This window comes from Leopardus geoffroyi, chromosome C2 (assembly GCF_018350155.1).
Source record: "Leopardus geoffroyi isolate Oge1 chromosome C2, O.geoffroyi_Oge1_pat1.0, whole genome shotgun sequence".
Taxonomy (NCBI): Eukaryota; Metazoa; Chordata; class Mammalia; order Carnivora; family Felidae; genus Leopardus; species Leopardus geoffroyi.
The window spans coordinates 60,884,193-60,906,076 of NC_059333.1; the positions used below are offsets into that span (position 1 = coordinate 60,884,193).

A 21,884-nucleotide genomic window follows, 5' to 3' on the forward strand; every position below is an offset into this window, starting at 1 on the left:
AGCACCACCAGGCTAGCAGCGGGGGAGAGCTGTTACTCTCAGCTTTAAACTTAAATGGAAGGGGCCAGGAAGGCGTGGCATTTAGTCTAGTCAAAACTGCAGTTAGGGGGCTGGACAAATCAATACCTTGCCGAACGCGGGCTCCGTGAGAGTGGGGATTTTTGTTTTGTTTGCTGCCACATCCCTAGTCCTTAGAGCTGTGTCTGCAACATAGTAAATGCCCAGTGAATTTTAGCTGGTCAAGTAACTATATTCACTTCCGATGTGTCAGACATTATACACATATTATCTCACTTAATTATCATAACAATCCAGATAAGTAGGCAGGGCTGCTGAGTGTGGCTGTGCAGGTTGTGTGGGAGTTGGGCAGGTTTTCAAATCTAACACTTGTGCCCTCCGTACTCACCCCCAAGCCTTGAGACTGGCCCAGGGTACTGTCAACTCACTGAAGGGCATATTTTTGTAATTAGTCCACATTTTTATACTTTATTCACCTTAGTGGTTTGGTATCTAGCAAGTATGTAAGTTTTATTGCTGTTTCTTCTTTATATATGAGAGAGCTGAGTTTCTGAAAAGCAGAGCCTGCAAAAGTTAGAGCCCAATATGTCCCCGGTAGGACCTGTAAAGCGTGAAAGCAGGTGTTGCCACACAGGTAAAATGCTTCCTAGGGCAGAAACGGATGCTCACTTGTGGACCTCCCTGTGTTTTTCAGGACACTGTAAGTCCTGATTTCCGGGCCTGGATCACAGTTCTCTGCAGGAAGGTAGGAGTGGTAAAGACTCTTCCTTCTCCCAAAGGATACAGAACCTGGGAATCCCAGCTATACTCTAGCACAGCTGTGCCACTGGCACCAGCATAGTTATGCTGGGATGCAGAAAAACCCAGAAGACCATCCAGATGTGGGAATTTCTAAGGCACTCCTTGCACTATAACTTAAGGATGAATGAAGGTGTTCATACAAGTAAGTTCCTTGCATGGGTATAAAGAATTTTTTTTTTTTTTTTTAAGTAGGCTTCATGCCCAGCACAGCGGGGACTCACAACCGTCAGATCAGAACCTGTGCTGAGGTCAAGAGTCGGATGCTTCACCAACTGAGCCACCAGGAGCCCCTGAAGAAACTATTTTTGCTCTTCATCATATCTTTGGTCCCCAGTAGTACTGCAGATCGCTCTGATGGTCCCCATGTCTGTGCTGTCCAGGCAAGCCTGCCTGTCACCTACACAGCCACTACCACCAATCACCATCCAGGTGACTGAAAGCATTAAAGGTGAAAAGCAATGCAAAAAACAAAACAAAACAAAAACACCAGCTTTATCCCTTTGGGTATGATTTATGCCAGAATAGCTAAAGACGTAGAAAATAGGAATGTGAAAATCCTACCTGAAAGCCTAAGAGGGATGTTAGTCTCCCAGGGCTAGTGTTTTCCAGTAACAGAGATGTCTGTAAAACACCACCCCCATTACCTGCCTCAAACCATACAGGAAAGCTCGAAAACACAACTAGAACAAGGTTTTGTCCTAAAATGTATAATTAAATTATTTTGCAGGCATAGCCTCTAAATAATTTAAATTTCTGGCTTTTCCAGGAAAAAAAAAAAACGCATATATTCATCTGTTACTTTTAGCACCGGTTAATGAATACTTGATACCAAACTAAGTGTTTTCCTGGAGGCATCGTATCTCCCACCCCAACTTATTTCTGCACCTTGGCTTGTAAGGGCTGTATTCTCCTACATCAATGGCTGACACAGAGGAAACTAAATCACACTCACACAGCCATGCATCCAGAGGGCAAGGTTGAGCTGGAAGCAATGGCTGCGAGACGTGGCTGAGGAACCCAGAGTCCACAGGGAGAGCGTTGGCCTCCTAAAGGAGCAAGGAAGCAACAGCCCAGTGCTGGCATGCAACTTGGACAACAGGCAGATGCGGACGACAGAGCTGGCTCATGGATCTGAGCAGGGTGGCATGAAATGACAAGCTGCGGTGAGAGTCAACAGAAGGTGACGAGAGGCAAAGAGGGGGCGCGGGAGCCGCCATCGCTTCGGGTGGGGGTGCAGACGACCAGGCAGAAGAGCACCGGGCCCTGCAAGGTCTGCCCGGGTCTGGCTCAGCACAGCCCTCTGGTGAGGAGGGCTCGATGCTGCTCAGGGCGGGCGTGGCAGGCACCCCACGACTGAGTCTGGTGACCTCACTGTGTTCCAGACACGAAGCCATCTAAACTTTCATCTGCATGAAAGTTACAACCGTGTGAGTTTTGTTTGTTTGTTTGTTTTTTAAACTGGGCGAACTAAGAAGCCTTTCGTTGGAGGCAGGGTGTACTCACAGTAGTTTCCAAATCAATGGTGTCACTCTTCAGGTAAATCACTCCAAGGCTTGGGCCTAGTGCAGATGTTCATTGGGGCAGGGAACTGAGAGCGGCTGCATCTAGAGCAGACAAGAAAGAAAGACAGGCTGTTAAATGATAGGTGATGGTGATCATTCACATTGATGGAGACAGATCATTCACGTTGATGGGACTCAGGTGAGAGTCTGGGTCTGCACGTTTGCACCAGAGAGCAGCATGACAGGGGAGGCAGAGGAAGAAAAGAGGATGTCACCCAGGGTCCGTTCTCAGGGTGCCCACCTGACGGCCGGAGTGGTCTGGGATCTTCCACCACACCCTGTCTGTGCAGATGGAGTTGATTTTGTGGTGGGGAGATGCAAGCCTGCTTGGAGGATGGGGAAGGGTGGGGTGTCCTTCAACCTTGCCAAGCCTGCTCTTCTTCTGGTGTCCTTGACTCCACTGTAGCCCCTCCTGCTTTGGTGCCTAGTTCTTACCTGTTCTAAAACCACTACTGGCCTGGCCAAGGTCTGAGCTCTTACTGTCACTCCGCCCTATACTATGGAACCTCCACTGTCTCCTGTGTCCTCTAACCTGTGGCTTTCAGCCTTAGGGGCTACAGGACTGACCTCTGATTGTCTCCAGCCTCGCACCCAGAGGTCCTTCCCCAGGTCTTGCCCCTTTGGCCACACGGAGCCCTGACAACCACCTTATTCCCGAAACTGTCCTCTCTTCTCACTGGAACACTGCATTATCCTGACTTTCCTCCCACCTCTCAGTTCTCTCCTCTGCCTCCTTTGCTGGCTTGTCTTCTTTCTCCTGTTCCCTAAATGTACCTATTCCTCAAGATTCTCTTCTCAGGCTTTGCCTACACCCACCCTCCATGAACTCAACAATTACTTCTCCATAGTGAACACCCACATGACTATCTTTAGTTTCTGCTTGTCTACAGAGCTCCAGATCCACATTCTTAATAGCCTCTGGTTATTGGTTCATTCACTCCTTTGTTCATTCGTTCATTCATTCATTCATCTATTCATTCATGCGTGTTTGCTTAGCATCTATCAGGCACCGGGAAAAGATGAATAAGGTAGGGCCACTAACCTCACACCTCCATCAAATACAGCACAGGCACGTCTAATTCAGAAAGTTTAAAACAGAATTCATTGCCTTCCCTCAAACTATATTCCCATTTCCTGCCATCGATCAGTACCCTCTTCACCCAGTTACTTGGTCCTACCATGGAGGAGTCATCTTCAATGCCTCCTTTTCTTTTGCTTCTCACATCCAATCAGCTGCCAAGAGATGTGGTTTGTGCTGAGGCTGTGCTTCCTAAATCAACACCTACTTTCTATCCCAACACCTATTTGTCCCTTTATCACCTGAGCCTGGGCTCATGCCAGGGCCTCCCTATGGCTTTGCTTCCTCCAGGTCCTTTTTACCTCTAGCCAGTCCTTCACACCAATACCACATTAATTTTCCTCCAGTACCGTTCTAAACATATTATTTCTTTGCTCTTTGCCTAGTGGATTAAATCCAAACTTCTGAGTTTGGTATACAAGGCCTCTACAAGATAGCCCCAGTCTAATTTCTACTCCTTTACTCCTACACAGCAGCAAAGTTCCGTTCTTTTGCATCCAAATTCCACCTCATTTATGAAGCCTTTCCCAAAGGAAAGTGTCCTGAGTCCTCAAGCACTTTCTGCACTACTCCCTTTGCACGTTCTATGGACTCGGATTGTTATTGATGTAATTTGGCTCCTTCTCTATAAGCTCCTAGGAAGTAGAGACAGTTTTTACTTGGTGTGCCTCTGTAGTGTGCAATGCCTTGCACACAGACTTGCGCTCGGCTGGTGTCTGCTGAACCAAAGTTAAAAGGAATCAAAATTCTTGCTTAGATTCATGGAAATGGAGACTGAATTGGAAAGACATGAAAGTTCATCACCTCTCATTTTTCAGATGAGATTAAGGGAACTTACTTGCTCAAGGCCACATCCCTGTTCCTGGTTGAGCAGCAATAACTGATAGAAAAGGTTACGAATCTTTAAATATCTATCCCTGCTTGCTTGGCACCAATAGGCCCAGAAGACCGTTGACAGTGACCAGATCAGAGAGAGTGAGGGGCTAATGGGGTACACAGCCAGCAAGCATATACTGGGTTCCAAGATACAAAGAATTTTGTTTCACTTGTTCACTTCAATAAACTGAAATAATAAATACCCTTTTATAGATAAATGACGTTAAAAAAAAACGAGGTGGATTTCAAAGAACAAGGAAGCAAACCTTTCTAACATGATCCACAGAGACAATTATGAAAATATTGCAAATACCACTGGGGTGATAAACTCAGGGTGAAAACCAGGATGAAGAAATTCCTCATGCTTTAGAAAAGCAGTGGGCTCAGCTAAAGTTCTTGGTGAAAACATGCCATAGTAATTCTATGGTTAAATTCTCACCTTGTGGAACCAGAGGCTGTTGGCATTCCTGCTATAATGCAACCCACATCAGTACTTTTTCCACCTAGTTTTGTGTGGGATTTATCCTATAAGTTTGTTTACATTGTCACTTATTTTTCTCTCCTTGTGTCACGACACTTGTGGAAATGCATAGGTGAGTGCTCCCAGGTCTGTTCTAACTTCTTTCCTCTCTCATGATAGGAGAAACAGTAATTGCTTAATCTCCTTTCTATCCTCATCCTCAACCAGAATCCTTTCCTCTCACCCAAGGATGAAAATCTCCACCCAGTAAACACATGGGGATGACAGTGTTCACCTAGGTGAAAAAAAAACAGGCTTTTCCAGGAATCTCCGTAGTGTTCACTTGGCAGGAAAGCTGGGCTCTTAAATGGTAGCCTACAGTGCTATAAGACCTCATCTGCCTCTCTCAGGTGAGTACTTACTCATTGTTAGTCACTGGAGGAAAAACTTGGTACTATTAATCATATTCTTTTTGGCCAGTATGGTGGAGCCATGCTATGAATCGAGACATCCATTCAATAGCAACACCCCAGTAGCCACATAAACAGCAAATTGGGCTCAAGAGCTCTCTATAGTTCTTACTAAACCATCTTATGGCCAGACAGGTTATCAACACTTCACCAGATATAGCTTCCTTCTCTTTTCTCCCCCTGGTAACTACATTAAAATGATAAAGGATATCACTGACTGATATGTCTAGTACATTGCAATGAAAAATCACCTGAAAGCATACAAATTCATTGTGTAATTAGATAAGTGTACATTTTAAATATGCCTAACATTTGATTTAAGTTGTGCATTTTATAATTAAATGGAGACGGAATCTTTCTGTTCTTTACTCAAACTCCCCTTTCTTAGCCTCACATCCCACTGCTGTAATCTTCCTTTCATTTTTTGGCAGCCTGTCACCTAATCCCCCTTCTTACTTCCCTGCATGCCTCACCACACACCTAAGGGGCTATTAGTCAGAACTACTGCACAGTGTGGTATATTTTGTTGCTTAGACGGTGGTTAGGCTCTAAAAAAGACTCCATGAGGGGCACCTGGGTGGCTCAGTCGGTTAAGCGTCAGACTTTGGCTCAGGTCATGATCTCGTGGTCTGTGGGTTCGAGCCCCGCATCGGGCTCTGTGCTGACAGCTCGGAGCCTGGAGCCTGCTTCGGATTCTGTGTCTTCCTCTCTCCTCTCTCTCTGCCCCTTCCCCGCTTGCACTTTGTCTCTCTCAAAAATAAATAAAGCATTGAAAAAAAAAACACTCCGTGAAAATGCCTTCATGAGGTTTCATATTTATTCTATGCAACGGCTTTCCATATCCAATGTACTCATATTTTAAGTCAAAAGATCATCTTTTTTTTAATTTTATTTTTTATTTTTTAAAATTTACACCCAAATTAGTTAGCAAAAGATCATCTTGAGAGGCTACTGGGGCTATGCATTCTTCCCAGAATCTGGAAATCTAGCTGTTCTCTCTGCCTCTTACATCATCACTGTAATAAAGAATCTGCTCTTGGAACCCAGCTGGCAAAGTTCTTGATGGTGTCAGAGGCAGGGGAGACAGTGGGTCATTTCCACTCCAGTCTGTTTTATTGTTGTTGACGTCTCTGTAGCTCTGTCTTGCAAGCCCTTGGAGAGAAGAGCTGTTATGTAACACACTGCCGCAGATCACTGCATGGAATTTTCTGTGGAGGTCTCATTTCACTGTGGCTCCTCCCATTCTTTGGAAATCAAGCCAAAGCATTCTAAAATGACAGACGGGGCCTTTGTGACCAAAGCTTACAAAAAAGATAATAGTAACAACAATAGCTACCATTTGTTAGATGTCTACATTTTTGTTAGGGATGGCATGGGGAATTTTTACACATAAATACATCCTCAATCCCCACAGCAATGTTGTGCTGAAGGTATTAGCGTGCCCATTTGAAAGATGAGGAAAAGTGAGACTAAGAGAGCTCAAGTAACCACTTCAAGATTAGAAAGCCATGGATAGTGAGGTCAGAATTCAAGGTCAGATATGAGCCTGATCCCTCTGACTTTAAATCTGGGTTATTATTATTTTTTTTAATTATACAACTGTTCCAACACAGCATGGACACATTTCTAGTTCCCACTGTGACCTCACCACAAGAAAGAGGCTTATGCTATTTCCATGATGATTCAGAGCCACTGGAAACACAAAAACCGGGAGCACAGACGTCAGGTGAAGGAACTCTTTCAGAAACTATCAATAAATGGAGCTTCCTCCTAGCTCCTTTCTATTTGAAGATGAGAACATCTTATATCGGCCTTCTCAAACGCTAATGAACAAACGAATCATTCAGGATTTCTGATTCAGCATGTCTGGGACTGAGTCTGTGATTCTGCATTTCTAGAAAGCTCCCAGGTAATGCCGATGACACTGGTCTGGGTACCACAGGTCTTATGTCTGACTCTCGCCTTCCTACTGTTTTTGAAGGAGCAGTTCAAGCTGAATAACTTGGCTAACAGCACACACGGCATGACCGGCTTCTGATTCTGGGCCAGTTTGTCAGGTCATCAGGCATTAGACAGAATTCAAGGAGTTTCTGGCGTAGAGCACATTATGAAAAAAAAAAAAAAATTGTTCCTCGATCCCCCAGGGCTCCACTAACCCCATTGGAAATTAAAATGATAATGCCTCTAACATGTAAAGTTCCTATTTTTTACATTATTGTTATTTTTAACAATAATTATCTGGTAATAATTCAAATAACACCTTTCCTCTGAGAAATTCAACGAGCTTTACTAACCTTAATTGTCTAACAGCAATTCCCAGGTGTAGATAAAGCTGTCTCAAAGATCACAGTAAATTTAAAATTGTTCCACTTCCCTCCTTTCTTTGCCCCAAATGTAGTGAGGAATTAGTGGTGAGGGTTTCCTAATTGGCAAAGACCCACTGTCTCATAATTTGAGGCTAGGAAATTTTACAAAGGTGGGATAAATCCAAGAAATAATTGGCAGAGAGGTGGTTGTAGGACACAAAATATTGGTGAGAGAAAAAAGGAGGGAGAGTTAAAGAGAGCAAGAGGATGAAAAGGGAAAGTGAAATGATAGAACCAGCTGGATGACCTTGGATGAGTCATTTAACCTGTAGGAGGCTCAGCATTTTCCATTTTCCAGAAAACGTGGATTCTATGATTTTTAAGGGCCTTTAAAACTCTAATAGTCCCCTGAGAAGAAGGATGTGGGAATTAAGTTGCTCATCAACCTGCTAAACCATTAAACCTGTTAAAGAAATCTATTTGACTTTTAACTATTTAACTAATCACCTGAAATGAATTCCCAAGTCTACATCACTAATCCCACCCCTCTGGAAAGTGGTGAGAAAAACCATTCAAAGAATAAGGCACCGAAGGCATCATGGCCAGGCAAACAAGTCAGGAACCCCATCATCTTCAGCTTTCCAATGTTGTAAGAAATATTTTACTTTAAAATATTTTAGCTCTTTAATTAGCCACTAGTTAACCCATGTCCAGAAGAAATACCTCTGATGGCTTGAAGACCCCTGGGATGGCCCTGCAAATAGAAGGTCCTGCTGTTTGTCACATAAAATCTATGTTAATTTTCTCCATAGAGACCTCTGGATTCCTCTTTGACAATTCACAAACTCTGTTAATAACACTTGCATGTCCCAGGAGACATGGAGCTATCAGGTACAGTTGATTCTTGTTTTCAAAATAAGAGATCTTTGCGATCAGGTGACAGATATGTATCTCAATACATACGTATCATATATGGATATACACATATGTATACACACGTATACAGATGGTAATAATTTTTCTGGTTTTAATGAATGACTGGTGATGAGAACTCCTTCTCTAAGTCCCTCGACTCTGGAATCTTTCTGAGCAGAAAGTCTGCCACAGGTCCTGGCAGAAAGGTCATTTGAAACTATATAATGAGGACTCCAACACGGACACGATCTATGGTGCAGCATATTTGTGTTATAGCGGAGTTCTCTATACCTTGCTTCTTGTACTGAGTATGTTTTCTGGACTAGTCATTACAGGTTGTGGCTAAATGGAGAAAATAGGCACCAAGAATATCAAAATGACATTACCCTGGAGAACACACTGTCACTGTCTCCAGAGTGAACATCACTCCACTTTTCTTGCTTCCATCACCTCCATTGTAACCTGGATGCTGTTAACTAAATGCTGTGTGGCAGGTATTGTGCTTGGCACTTTTCATATATCGTTTAGTTTCGTTTCTTATAATCACTTTGGGGGTAGAGATTATATTCTGATTTTATAGATGAGAAAACTGACATTTAGGAAAGGTGAAAAATATATACCATAGGTCATAAAGCCAGAGAGGGTAGCAAAGCTGGGCTTTAAGGCCAGGTTTTAATCACAGTGCTCTGAATCTTAATCTACACCTAGCTTGTGATCTCCTGCCTGCATCCCACTCCTGTTCATTGGGGTGCTTGCCATAGCTTTATACTAGATTCTGCATCATGGTTCTCTGCTGCTTTCTTGAACCTGTTTTTAACCTTCACCCAAACCTTCCACATTTGATTTATATTTTCCCTCTATTTCAATCGATACTTTAGTACAAAACTCATTACCATTTTCCCCCATGGATTTTTACCACCACCTTTTCCAGTGACTTTATACCCCTCATCTTCGTTCCAATGTACTCTTTAAGGCTTCACATTTGACATCAAATGCTCCAACCCCAGCTTGAGAACCCCTTTCCTTAATGCCTAAAGAATCAACTCTTTTCACCTGGCCATTAGTAGGCCCGGCTGACTTCACTGGATGTCTATGTCCAGCCTGGCCTTACTCTATGATCAACCATTTCAACATTATTCTCAATAACCTTTCAGATTTCCTTGATCCCCGACCCTCTGTATACAGGGTCTTTTCTTGTGTTCTTCAACCATGAATCCATCACCACGTATCATTCTCTCCCGCCCTCAGTACAAAACCTGACACATGCATGTCATCTGGACCCTCACTCCTGCTCAGCGTTGCTTCTAAATACAAATCTCCAGTAATTTTTCTTTTAAAAAAATTTTTTTTAATGTTTATTTATTTTTGAGACAGAGCATGAATGGGGGAGGGTCAGAGAGAGAGGGAGACACAGAATCTGAAGCAGGCTCCAGGCTCTGAGCTGTCAGCACAGAGCCTGACGTGGGGTTCGAACTCACGGACCGTGAGATCATGACCTGAGCCGAAGTCGGATGCTTAACCGACTGAGCCACCCAGGCGCCCCTCCAGTAGTTTTTCTTAATATGTCCTACTTCACCGAGTTCATGCTCCATTCTCTTCTTCAGTTGATGACCTTGCCTCCTACATTGGTAAGATGATCTAGACCATCCAGTGTGGTAAGCTCATTGGCTCTTATCTTCTTCTCTGATATCTCTGGATTTTCATCATTTTGCTCTTCAAGATATATCTATACCTCTTCCACACTCTCTCCATATGCTGGAGGTTATCCTCTTTTCTTCTGATCTTTCTCCTTCCCTTTGGCCCCATCAATGATATCTTCTTCTCTGTAGTCGATGACATATCCATTCATAATAGTGCCAGATTAATCATCACAAGATAGTGTTTTGCCCTGCCTCCAACTCCTGCCCTTCAAAATGTTTCCAGGTGGTATATCTCAAAATGAGTTTTATGGAACACTAGAACTCAAAAATGCACCCCAAAGAAAATTCTTTGGTTACAGAAATATAGGAAACACTGTAGGCAATATGTTTCTCTTGCAAACTTATAATGCACATAAGGGTAGTAAAGGTGCTGAAGACACCCCCCGCCATTGCCCAGAGTTATTAGATTGCAAACCATTCCCCTGTCCTTTTTAGAGGGAACACTTATCAACCTCAGAATATACTTAGAGAAAAGATGGTTTAATGGATTTCCCTGGTTCCAGATTCTTTAGCCTGGACATGTAAGTTTACTGAATCTATACCAAATAGGCCCTCTCAGATTTCCTTTCTGTCAATACTCCATTTGGTCTAGCCCAGTTAACTTACAGGGTGTCAGAAAGACTGAGCACATTTGTATTTCTGAGCCCCTGAACACAGCATTTTGGCTGTTTAGTGCCTTTATCACTTTTTCTCATCTAAGCCTTTCCCCTTCTTCAAGGCCCATGCAAAATGATGTATCCCTTATGAAACTTTTCCTTGTGAAACTGTCTTGGCCCATATTGAGTTCTGCCACTCACTGAGCACTAAAATAAATGCATATAGTCTAATGCCTGTTTTCTGTATCATTGGGGAGAGTGTCTATTCTCTGGGGCATGGATCTTGTTTTGTACATTACAGAAACTCTAGCACACAGTGCAGCCCTTTGTGCATAGTATGGGGTTATAATCATATTAAAAGTTGCCATAGATACATATGGATAACATTGGGACATGGTAGATCCGAATTTGATTTCTGTAGCGATTGGGAGAGTTTAGTATGCTACAGACCCAGGTGGAATGTACCACCACCTTGTTGGGAAGAAATACCACCCACCATTACCATCATCACCTCTTCAAATGGTAACACACATGCTTTGAGGAGACAAAGACTAGACCTGGGTGAGCAAAGGCAGCTGTGTTCTTGGGTGAAAACAGGAATTTGCATTAGTTGACAACAAATGGGGAGAAGGGTAAAATACTCCAGGAACATCCAAGGACCTATAAAAGGTACCACTAGAACAGATGCCTCTCTACCAACGATGAGATTAACATTCATGATCATCAAATCATGGTAACCTGATAAAAAAGAAAAGGCTGTTTTCCTCTACAGGGAAGTCAGGGGCAGTCGTGTGTGAACATTCACTGCTTACAACGCGCCTGATACCCAGAGTATGTAGCGACCACCTGCAGAATGTCAAAGGACTGACAGTACTCTTCCTTTCACTCATATTCCAACTCTCTTTCCCTTTGGGTCATTGTGAAGACACGTTACATTGGAGAAGTCAAGGCAGCTTTACCACCATAGCACAAGATGCAACCCCCAAACAATGAATTCTATCTTTCTCATAAAGTTCTTTTACTGACACATCATTTAAGAGCAACAGCAATTGTAAGTCTCAGGCAATCGCCAGGTATTAAAAGGCTTTGCGTTTTCCAGATTAGCTGTTATCTGAAGTTGGGACTTAATGCGTTCTCTAATACTGAGTTTGTAGTGAGGCTAGGACTAGAAATTTGGTGTCTTGGTGTCTAGTCAGGGAGTAGTATTATGAGGGAAAAGACTATAGTTTTTTTCCTTAAAACTAAAGCAGAAACAAATGATATTCATCTTTTAGCAGAAGAGGACATGCGTTTTATTTAAAGTACAGTCTGTGAAGTATTTTGCTACCTTCCTGGATGCAAAGTGTTATACAAACACTTAGTTAAAAACTATTTATAAATGAAAATGTTTACTTAGGTTTACTTTAAAATAGGTATAGATTGTATTATGTAGTGTGTGAAAATAGTAGGATAATGGTAAAAATTCTATGGTCCTTAGTTAAAAGTCAGGAGAAAGAATTACAGTATTTATTATTGGTAGTAATTAATAAATAAGTGCTTTTAAAACTGGGATTTTCATTGTGGGAGATTACTGGGTTGGTAAAGCAAAACGGCTTAGATATTTTTCTGCCATGCTCCTTTAGCGTTGTCTTTCTGGACAATTTACACATTTGAGAGTGAAAATGAACGGTGGCCTGACTTTTGGATGTGTGATAGGCCATTGGGTCAAGGATGCTGTTTTCTGAGAGCCATGGGCTGTCTTTACAGTAAAATATCTTAGTTCCTTCTTTTTGTAGTAAAATAGGTAGTTTACTTTTATGTTCTGGGTGAAGTCTGAGATCTCTGCATCCCTCTCCTGGATGTCACCTGTGGCAAGAGACAGGGGACCTATTGGCAATGCATTACATTGGTCTAGACACATTAAAGGTTATGTGGTACTTTCATGGACACTCTCTAAAAATGAGTTCTCCCCATCATGAGTTACCTAGATGAGAAGACTGAGGTGGAGAAGAGAGGTTTAAGTTTCCTAGATAATGAGCAGTAAAGCTTAGTCTTAAAACCAAGGTTTTCAGAAGAACCCTCCCTCATTTTTTCCCCTAAAAATACCATGGCTGCCAACAAGCTTTGTATTGAATCTGAGAATCAGAGAACTAGGTGGAGAATCAGAAGATCTGGTGTATCTTCTGGATCTGGTAAGAATTAGCCATGTGACCATAGCCAAGTCACTAACTTTTCTGAACATTATAAACTCAAGTGCAAGGAATCAATGAATGGCATAATTACCTTCCAGCTATAAAGCCTCTCACCTGTAAAAGAGTATTGATTACAAAATGTGTGTTTTTCCTATCTTATAAAGTTGTGGGCTGAGGTAAGCTGAGTATGCGAAAGTAGTTTGCATTGTGAAGCACTGAATCATTGTAGTCTCAAAGAATGAGCACTAGAAGAATTAGGAATGGGTCCCCTGTGTGTGTGGGAGCTGACAGCCCAGTCCATTTCCATTCAGGTTTTGGGAGAAGCTGTAATAAATCAGTCAAATCCCACACTATCCCCTCCTCTCCCAGTCTGTCACAGAGCATCACTTGAGCCAAGTTCCTTGAGTGGGTGAGCCAAACCTCCAAGTTCCAACCTCTCTGAGTAGAAGCGACAGAGGATTCTGAGCCACAGTGCAGGTGACAATCCCTGTTCTTCCAGGTGTTTCTGAAACACTGGGGAGACCCTGGGGACAGTACGTCCAGGGAGCTGGGGAGGAAGGTCAGACGGCACTGCTCCCGAGGCCCAGTTTTCTCTTGCACGACTCTGCAGCCTGCATGATTTTACCTGACAGCCCCAGGAGACAGAAAAGACCCAGAATGAGCAGGGGCCTCCTATCCTGACAACCTAAGTGCTGCTCTGATTGAAAGGCAGAGGGTATCAGCAGAATGGCTGTACTGAGTCGGCATTGATTTCTCCAGCCTTTGTCTGCGTCTGGTTTCTGTCTCGTTTGGAGGTGGTTACTGTTACTACAAGCAGCATGAATCATGTCTCTGTTAAAAAACAGAGCTTCAATTGTCTTACATAACCCCTGGTAACTGAACGTCTAATAATAGCAAGCCATTTACAGGTAGGGAGTCTGTCTTCCTCCCAGACACACACATACACACACATACACACACACACACACACTACTCCCAGTGCCTCACAGTAAAGGGAGACAGACAGGGAGGAGCAGAGGGAGAAAGGGGACAGCACAATTGATTTTTTTTTATTTTAAAATATATTGAGTAATCGTGCATCACAGGCTTGATGACTGGTATGTTTAACTGAGTTTGTTTCATAAACTGAAGGAAACAAGCATTCTTCTTCAAAGAATTCGAAATAGCAAGAAACTCCAAACACGGCAGACAGACACCTTCTCTAACATTCTACGGCTGTGTGTAAAAGCCCAAACCCCAAAGACGGAAGGCAGGTATATGTGGTAGGAGGAGGGTTAGAAGTCTCATGGGGCTGGCTGCTCCACCACCAGCGAGCTTTGATTTTCAAAGGACTTTTCCTCCTATCCCTTCTGCTCAACCAGAGAGAGAGAGAGAGAGAGAGATTCCAAAGGTTCTTGGCTACCGTCATTGCATAAAATTCCAGAGAGAGAAAAGCAACTGAAAACACGGCTGCAGTGTCCCACTATGCCTGTGATACAGTGTCAGGCACTGTAATCTGAGCCACTCTCTTTGGGAGAGAGAACGCGTGCATCTGAAGACTTGTATTTTTCCCATGAGCCTAATCTCTGCCTTGTAAGACACGATGAGGTCTTTTCGTACATGATCCCCACTCAGCCACCCGTTAAGGTGATTACCAAAAAGCAAATAACAGGACAGGCTGAAAAATGACTCAAAAATTATAAAGGTAAGTTGTCTTTAAACCACCCATTTGGAGGAAAACATTAGGCTCCAGATGGCAAGTTAAAAAGTGTATGAGGGAAAAATAATATAAATTTGCAACTTGCATGTCTCCATTTCCTTACTGCCTCATCATGGCCAACCTAAGAACGATCACTGCAGGCATTACTTTTTGCGAGTGCATTCCCAAGAGCCCCACAGCTCTAAACATGGTGTAAAGTGGGCTGGGGGAAGACTTTATGGAAAATTACAGATGGATGCTACATTCTGCCACTCATTTGGGCTAGGCCTATAGAAGGAAAACTTTCTTCTCTCTTTTGGTTATTCAGTAACATGGAACAGTGGACTAGGCTAGTTCAAACCAAAGACTGTACTTGGAAACACCCATTTGGAAGACCAGCACCTGGGCTAGTCTGCTGCTCATCAGTTGTTAGTGATAGAAAGCGGCGTATGGATATGGTTATATGTCAAAGTGGTGTGTGTTCCCTCATAATAGGATTTACTGTGCCTCTTTTCCTTTCAGAATGCTTTCCAAATCCATAAGCAAAGTAGTTTTAAGTAAAGAAGAGAAAGAATAAAAGAATAAAAAAGAAGAGAAGAGAGAGGAAGAAGGAGAATTACTAATGTTTCATTAAGCCCACTTGCAAATCTGGCTGGAGTGCATAATAAAACTCCACTGCTGTTCTCTGATGGTCTTTGCTACTGGCCATATGGATGTGGCTTCTGGAGGAAATGAGTTCTAGGTTTTTCTCACAAATACACAAACGCATAACGGTAGGGATCGTCACCACTAAATCACCCCGCCTAACAACAGGACCACAGTGGTGGGATGTGGCTGATGGGGCTAGAATCTTCTGCTTATTTCATTCACTTTGCAAAGTAAATAGATCTTAGAGTTGGTACAATGGTCGACTAAATGTTTAATATGAATAGCCACAAGACGCCACTGTTTTCTTTATCAAAGTCTTTCCCTTCTAACTACTGTGGTGATATTGCTGAATGATTCCTGCTTCTGGAAGAGCAGGCAGGTTGCCTCTCCTCCTCTCAGCCTCACAAATTAGGCTCTCCTCTGCGTTTGTGAGGGGATTACACTTACCTGAAATTTCAGGGTACTATGTTAGTTCCTTCAACGTAGTGTGGTTGGTACCTGAGCAAGGACTTGGTGGGCCAGACACATTTCAAATGTGCAAGTGGATTATTAATATTATTTGCATTGCAATAATATGAGCATTTCTGGATGGTTGCTGACAGCTAGATCATAATAACCACATGTGGTGCAAGAAACCACATGACATTGTATCAAAAGCTTAGAGTTCATATTTCCAAATAATCTAGAGATTTTTTTTTTTTAAAGAGAAATGGCGGGTGCTGTCCATGCTGTCAGCATGAAGCCCAGTGTGGGACTTGATCTCACAAACCATGAGATGACCTAAGCTGAAATCAAGAGCTGGACGCTTAACCGATTGTGCCACCCAGGTGCCCCCTCCCTTTCATTAAGCATTTATTGAATGCCTCTTGTCAGTGATGTACTGTTTATTCACAGAAGGGAGCTGGGCTATGCCAGGCTCTCATCATGTTCTTTCTCCTCTAACACTGAACAAAATATCAGTATCAAGTCCAGCCTTTTTTGAACCCGATAGGCAATCAGTATGTAGTGACTGGCCATGCTGATGATGGTAGGAGCTGGTGATACTGATGGCAGTGGAATGACTTCCTTATAAAGGCACAGCAGTTTGGGAACATCTCAGGGACAGCTCTGAGGGGGTAAATGAGCAGATCTGGTCTGATCTATTTACGCATTCCAACAAATGTCTGGAGCTCCAGAAACTTTGAAAAATCTGATAATATGATCACGCTATTTTTACAGGAATGATATGATTCTTAGGAAAAAGAGGCATATATGTTTATCTAGTGAGCTTCTCCCTATTTGTAGAATACTCAGAATACTTCTGAGAACCCACCTTAATTTTTAGCATCATTTACAAGAATCCAGCAATTAATTATTATAAAGGAAACTTAAATCCAAAGCAATTTGAGAAGCTTGACAATTAAGAGACATTAAAACAACACTGGTGGAATAAGGCAAAGTTAGTGTTCTCTAAACTGATTTCAGAGAAACTTTAGAGATGACAGAATGGTTTGGCTGGAAGGCATCTGACTATAAATTGGAGGATCCGGGTCCCCTGGCCATGTTTGTTAATAACTGCAACTGTAAGGTTAATGACCTTACAACTCATGAAGCTTCTCTTGAGCCTTACTTTCCTCATATGTACAATGGGAGTGTTGGATGAGATGGTCTTTAAGATTCTTTCCAATTTAACATTTGCTGATTTTAACGTAAGGAAAGAAGACAGAGCAATTCCCCCTTCCTCTCATTTTGGTGAGTATGTTGCTTTCTCCTGATCTGTGTCTCTGTGGTTTGCATTAGGCTTAGGTTTCTGGATTCTAGATGTCATATAGTAAATAATTATGTCATTTTTTTCCTAGTATATGTGGGAAAATAATAGGAGAATAATTCTCCCTTTCCTTCTATAGCAATGTGTCTTCTCGATCAGATTTACACATTGAATAAAACCATGATCATCCAGGCCCTGAGGAAGATTCTTCCTTATCCTCATCCCAGCCCTCACTCATTCTCATGCAAGCTTATCTGATTGAGTTATTTCTATATTTACGTCCTGGCTATTTTTTCTCTTTCAACTTGTTGAAATCCCTGGTAAGCATAAAGCTGCAAAAAACCAAAACAAACAAATAAAACAAAACAGCTCTGTTTGAATAATTTACTTCAGTGAAAGCAATGTAAGAAAACACTGTAACACTCAGGGAAAAAGAAAAGCTTTTTAAAATGCTCCTGTATCTTAGAAAAGACCAAATAAAATGTTACTTCGATGATAGTTTCATATGTAGTTACTGTTTTTTCCTTTTCAAAGAGAATGTTACATATTGGGTTTAGAGTCTGTGTATAGACGTGTCTATTTCTCCCAGTATTTCTCAGGCCACTTCATCCTCAACGCCAGGAAGGTCCAGAGTTTACTGAGCTAGCTTTACGTAGACAAAGGAGCCACACAGAAAACCCAATACTTGGAGCTTATATCATATCCTGACTAGGCACTCCAGTTCCTCATGACTTGCTCTTTTCCATCTCTCTCCTGTTTCTTTGCTGGTTTAATTCCCGTCACCTAGGATGCCCTCTGCTTGCCTCCCTTTACTGCCCAAGATTCTTCCTATCTTTCAAGAGCCACCTAGCTCAAGCCCCATTTCTACAAAGCAGCTTATGTTGACCCAACTTGGGACCCAGTGGTAATTTTCATGGCTAGCGAGTGAAAACTAGCCTATGTGACAACCAGGAATTACTAACAACACATATTTAGCAAGTGCTCAGAGAACACCAGAGAAAAAGACTGTTAAGAGTTGCAGGGTCCTCACAAAAGGAAGAAAGGCTTTAAGAACAAGCCCAATATAGAGGCCATGGTACATAAGAGAAAAGCTGTAGCTTTGTAAATAAGAGTTGTGGCCTTGTAAAGGAAAGTTGGAGTCTTATACAGAAGGGATTGTTTTAGAATGGCCTGACCTTTCTTTTCTTTTCTTTTTCTTAATAAAGGAAAAGTAAGAACTCTCTTAAAAGAAGAGGTTAAGACATGGGATATAGCAACATATAGTGTAATAAAGTTTGATTGTACTAATTAGGAAGCTAAAATGTCAAGATTTTAATAGGGAGAATATGGGGCACAGCAAAAACAGGCAGACAGAGATTATGTGTATAGAATCTGAATTTCATCTACCCACAAACCCCCTCAGTCTGATGGCCACACAATGAATTATGATAAACTCTGACATTGCCTAGCTGGGCTTACGTGATGGGCCATGATATACTCTGATAGTAAAAGATAGAATGAAGCTCCGAAATGCTGGATGCTGTTATATATGTATATGATTTTATTTATGTGTATATTTTTATATCTATATATACAAACATATATATTTGTATGATGTTTGGCAACCTCACTCATGGTATTCCTGTGAAGTAGGCATGTGGTAAACATAATTAGCCCATTAAACAGATGGTAGGGCTCTGGCATATCTCACCATATTCTAAAATGGTGGAGCTGTGAGCAGGAGCTGAAGAGAAAGTGCAGTTTGATGCACGGTTCACTGCAAATCTCTGTGAATTGCTACTTTCCTAAAGACAATCTGGGTAGGCTGCGTTTGGCTGAGAACTGGGGATGGTTTGGGAAGCTTTAAAAATATACAAGGGGACAACTTTTCACATTCATTCAGATATAGTATCTTCATTTTTACTTACTAGGGACATTTTTTGAAAAACAGCTTTTTATCTTAACTCATCTGTGTTCCAAGCAAACTCCCAAATTGCTGAGCAGATTAAAAAAAAAAAAAAAAAACACACACCCACATGCCAAGTAGAAACACTGGGTAAGTGTGTGTGTGTGTGTGTGTGTGTGTGTGTGTGTGTGTGTTTTAATTGTCTTAACAAAGTGCACTATTGGAAAGGATGAAGTTGAAAAGAGCTTTGGTACCATAAACATAAACACATAGCTATCACTGTAGCACAGTGATCAGATACGTGCAAAAGCACGTGATCCACTTTTACTCAGCTGAAGTATGTGGCTGCGGCATTGCCACTCCATGGTACAGCTGGCTTTCGAGAGCCTGTAATTAAATATACCAGCCCAATTCTTTGTTGACAGAAACAGGGGCTAGCAGAAGGGAAAGGGTTACTAAAAGTTAAGACTTGCATTTACAAATGTATTTGAACTGGCTTCAAGAAGACATGAAACATCAATACATCTGGAGAATAGAACTTGCACTTGACTGTTCTTTACCATCTGGTCTCAAGAACATTTTCTGCTTGGAAGTTGCACAAGCAATGAAAACACACACAAACAACTTCCTGTACCATGTTTTTGGTCACTTATAATGACGTATTACAAAGTAAACCAGCTAAATAGGCGCAGCGGTGCCTTACTCCAGATGCCACCATACGTTATATAACTAAGATCAATGACAGCGAACATCTTTATTTTAAAAGATCTGGACTTGAACAAATATTCAAGAATAAATAGCCTTCCTTCCAAGGGGTTTTTCTTGAGTAGTGTTAGCTAGATTCTAGGTTTTTAATGTCACTGCAAGACTTCCTGATTTTTTTCCAAATTAAAAATAAAAGATCAAACAAAACAACAACAGCAAAAACCACTCTGGGGAATGAAATGTCCCATATATGGTTTTTTTTTTAATGACGTAAACTTGTCTCTTTAAGCAATAAACTATATATTACACTTTTTTTCAATACAAAACTTTTACATATCCCTGTTTTCATAAACAGACTAAGCGGATCGTGTTTACATTTTTTCATATGATACGAGGTCACCCTTGCGAGTGCCCATTGCTCCAGTTTTCTTGAGATTTGGACTCATCTCTCACTGCTCAGTCTAAGGGCCATCGGCTAAGTGGCAGCCATTATCCACTGCTGTAGCTCCCTGGCGTCACTGTCCCAGTTTTTCAGGGCCATCTCCTTCCAAACCTCTATGCTAGGTATATTTTCTAGTCCACTTTGGGTTCGAAAATCAGGTAAATGAGTGCTATAGGCACAATATTGCTTGAAAGGAGAGTTTGGTCAGAGACGTTGGGACACTCATTTGGATGTTTGAGGGTCTTTATTCACTTCTTTGTGAAGGGTAATTCAGAAGTCTGAACTGCCAGAAAATCACAACCTCAAAGTTGTGATTGTGTAACACAGAGTGTGACATTTATATTCTTTTATTGCAAGCATTCGTGTTTTCAAAGAAGTTGCTCAGTAATCCATTCTTGATTACTTTGCTTGTAGGTTTCTGATCCATTCCACTTCCCTCCCTTGATTTCTGCAGGCAATGTAACTAACATGTAACTTTGACAAGTAAAGAAATAGTACACTTTTAAGGGTAAGGTAAGTCTTGGAAATTCATCATAGGGGTGGAAGCAAAAATATATAGTCAAGTTAGAACATTTCTCTGGGCTTCCATTTCACCCCTAGATTTTGAACAGGACTCTGGCCTTATTGGACATAATGTAAAGGCTTTAAAAATTGTGAAGGTATTTGTAATAATTTATACGTTCAGAAAAGTAACATCTGATCATCTTTTTTCTCCCTTTCCCCCAAAGGGTAAATCCAGCATCATTTACAATCTGTGATAAGATAGGGATTGTGTTGAAATATACCTTTTCCCTATCTCTGAAAATGGATTTTTAAGTAACAGAGATTTTTAGTTTTCTAAGAAAAATAATTGTGTTAAGACTGTTGGGGAAGGAAACGGGAGAACCATGTTTAACCTATAGGAGGGGAAAAACTTTTTAAATAGTTTAAAATACACATATTTTATAAGCTAGTGACAATTCTTACTTTGAAGTCAGTTCTCAAGAAACTCTAGTTGTTAACAGTTTGAAATCTCAGTTCAAAGTACATAAAAATACTCCATGATGATTCATACTTTGAGCTAATGCAGATCAGTTGTCTGTTTCCTAGTTGGTCTGAACTGGTGAAGTTTTGCAAAATAAACAGCAAAGCTTCTTAGAGCTACATTTTCTACTTGTCTGATTGGTTTGTTAATTCTTGTAACCTGTTTATACGATGAAAAAATACTATGTAAGTGCTATGTCTACTTGTTACCGATTATTTTTGGATAAAGATTGTTTGCGGGAAAGTGTCGATTTTACAGCAGCCAAGGTTACTGCAGACTGAAGCAGAAATTCAGGCATAAACTGGTCTACCAGTTTTCCACAACAGCATCTGAGGACATGGTTAATGAGTTCTGAAATTCATTCGCAACATTGTTAATCTTTTAGGAATCTCATAACCTTGCCTGACCTTTTCATAATTGTGAGAGAGAAGCCTTGACGAAATTAGAACCAGTTGTCTTGTCCTGCCTTCCTTTCTTCTAGTTATTCACTTTCTTTTTCTTTCTTTCTTTCTTCCTTCCTTTCTTTCTTTCTTTCTTTCTTTCTTTCTTTCTTTCTTTCTTTCTCCTTTCTTGTATTGGGACAATCAAAAGATTCCACGTTTTGAAATTCCATAGAAGACTAATGATTGAATAATTCTCTCACATCTCTGTTTGCACTTTCGCAGTCTGGTTGCATTGATTTGTGTCTCATAAGTAGACATCTCCTTTGTTGGTTACAAATCAATGGTATAGAACAAACCTGCCGACACATTCCCACCTCCCCCACCCCTTGCAGTTTGAAAAAACAAAGCATAGTTTTCTT

The 21,884-nt window shown here is 41.5% G+C and overlaps 1 protein-coding gene across 50 annotated transcripts in view; it reads right to left on the minus strand.

The window, feature by feature from the left end:
- The window catches only part of ZBTB20 (zinc finger and BTB domain containing 20), a 770,914-nt gene that overhangs the window by 53,037 nt on the left and 695,993 nt on the right, over window positions 1-21,884 (minus strand). For all 50 annotated transcript variants that reach the window (XM_045436919.1, XM_045436927.1, XM_045436911.1 and 47 more), the window contains one exon: window positions 2,323-2,423. The gene's annotated coding sequence lies outside the window, so the exon portion shown is untranslated. The remainder of the gene's footprint in view (window positions 1-2,322; window positions 2,424-21,884) is intronic.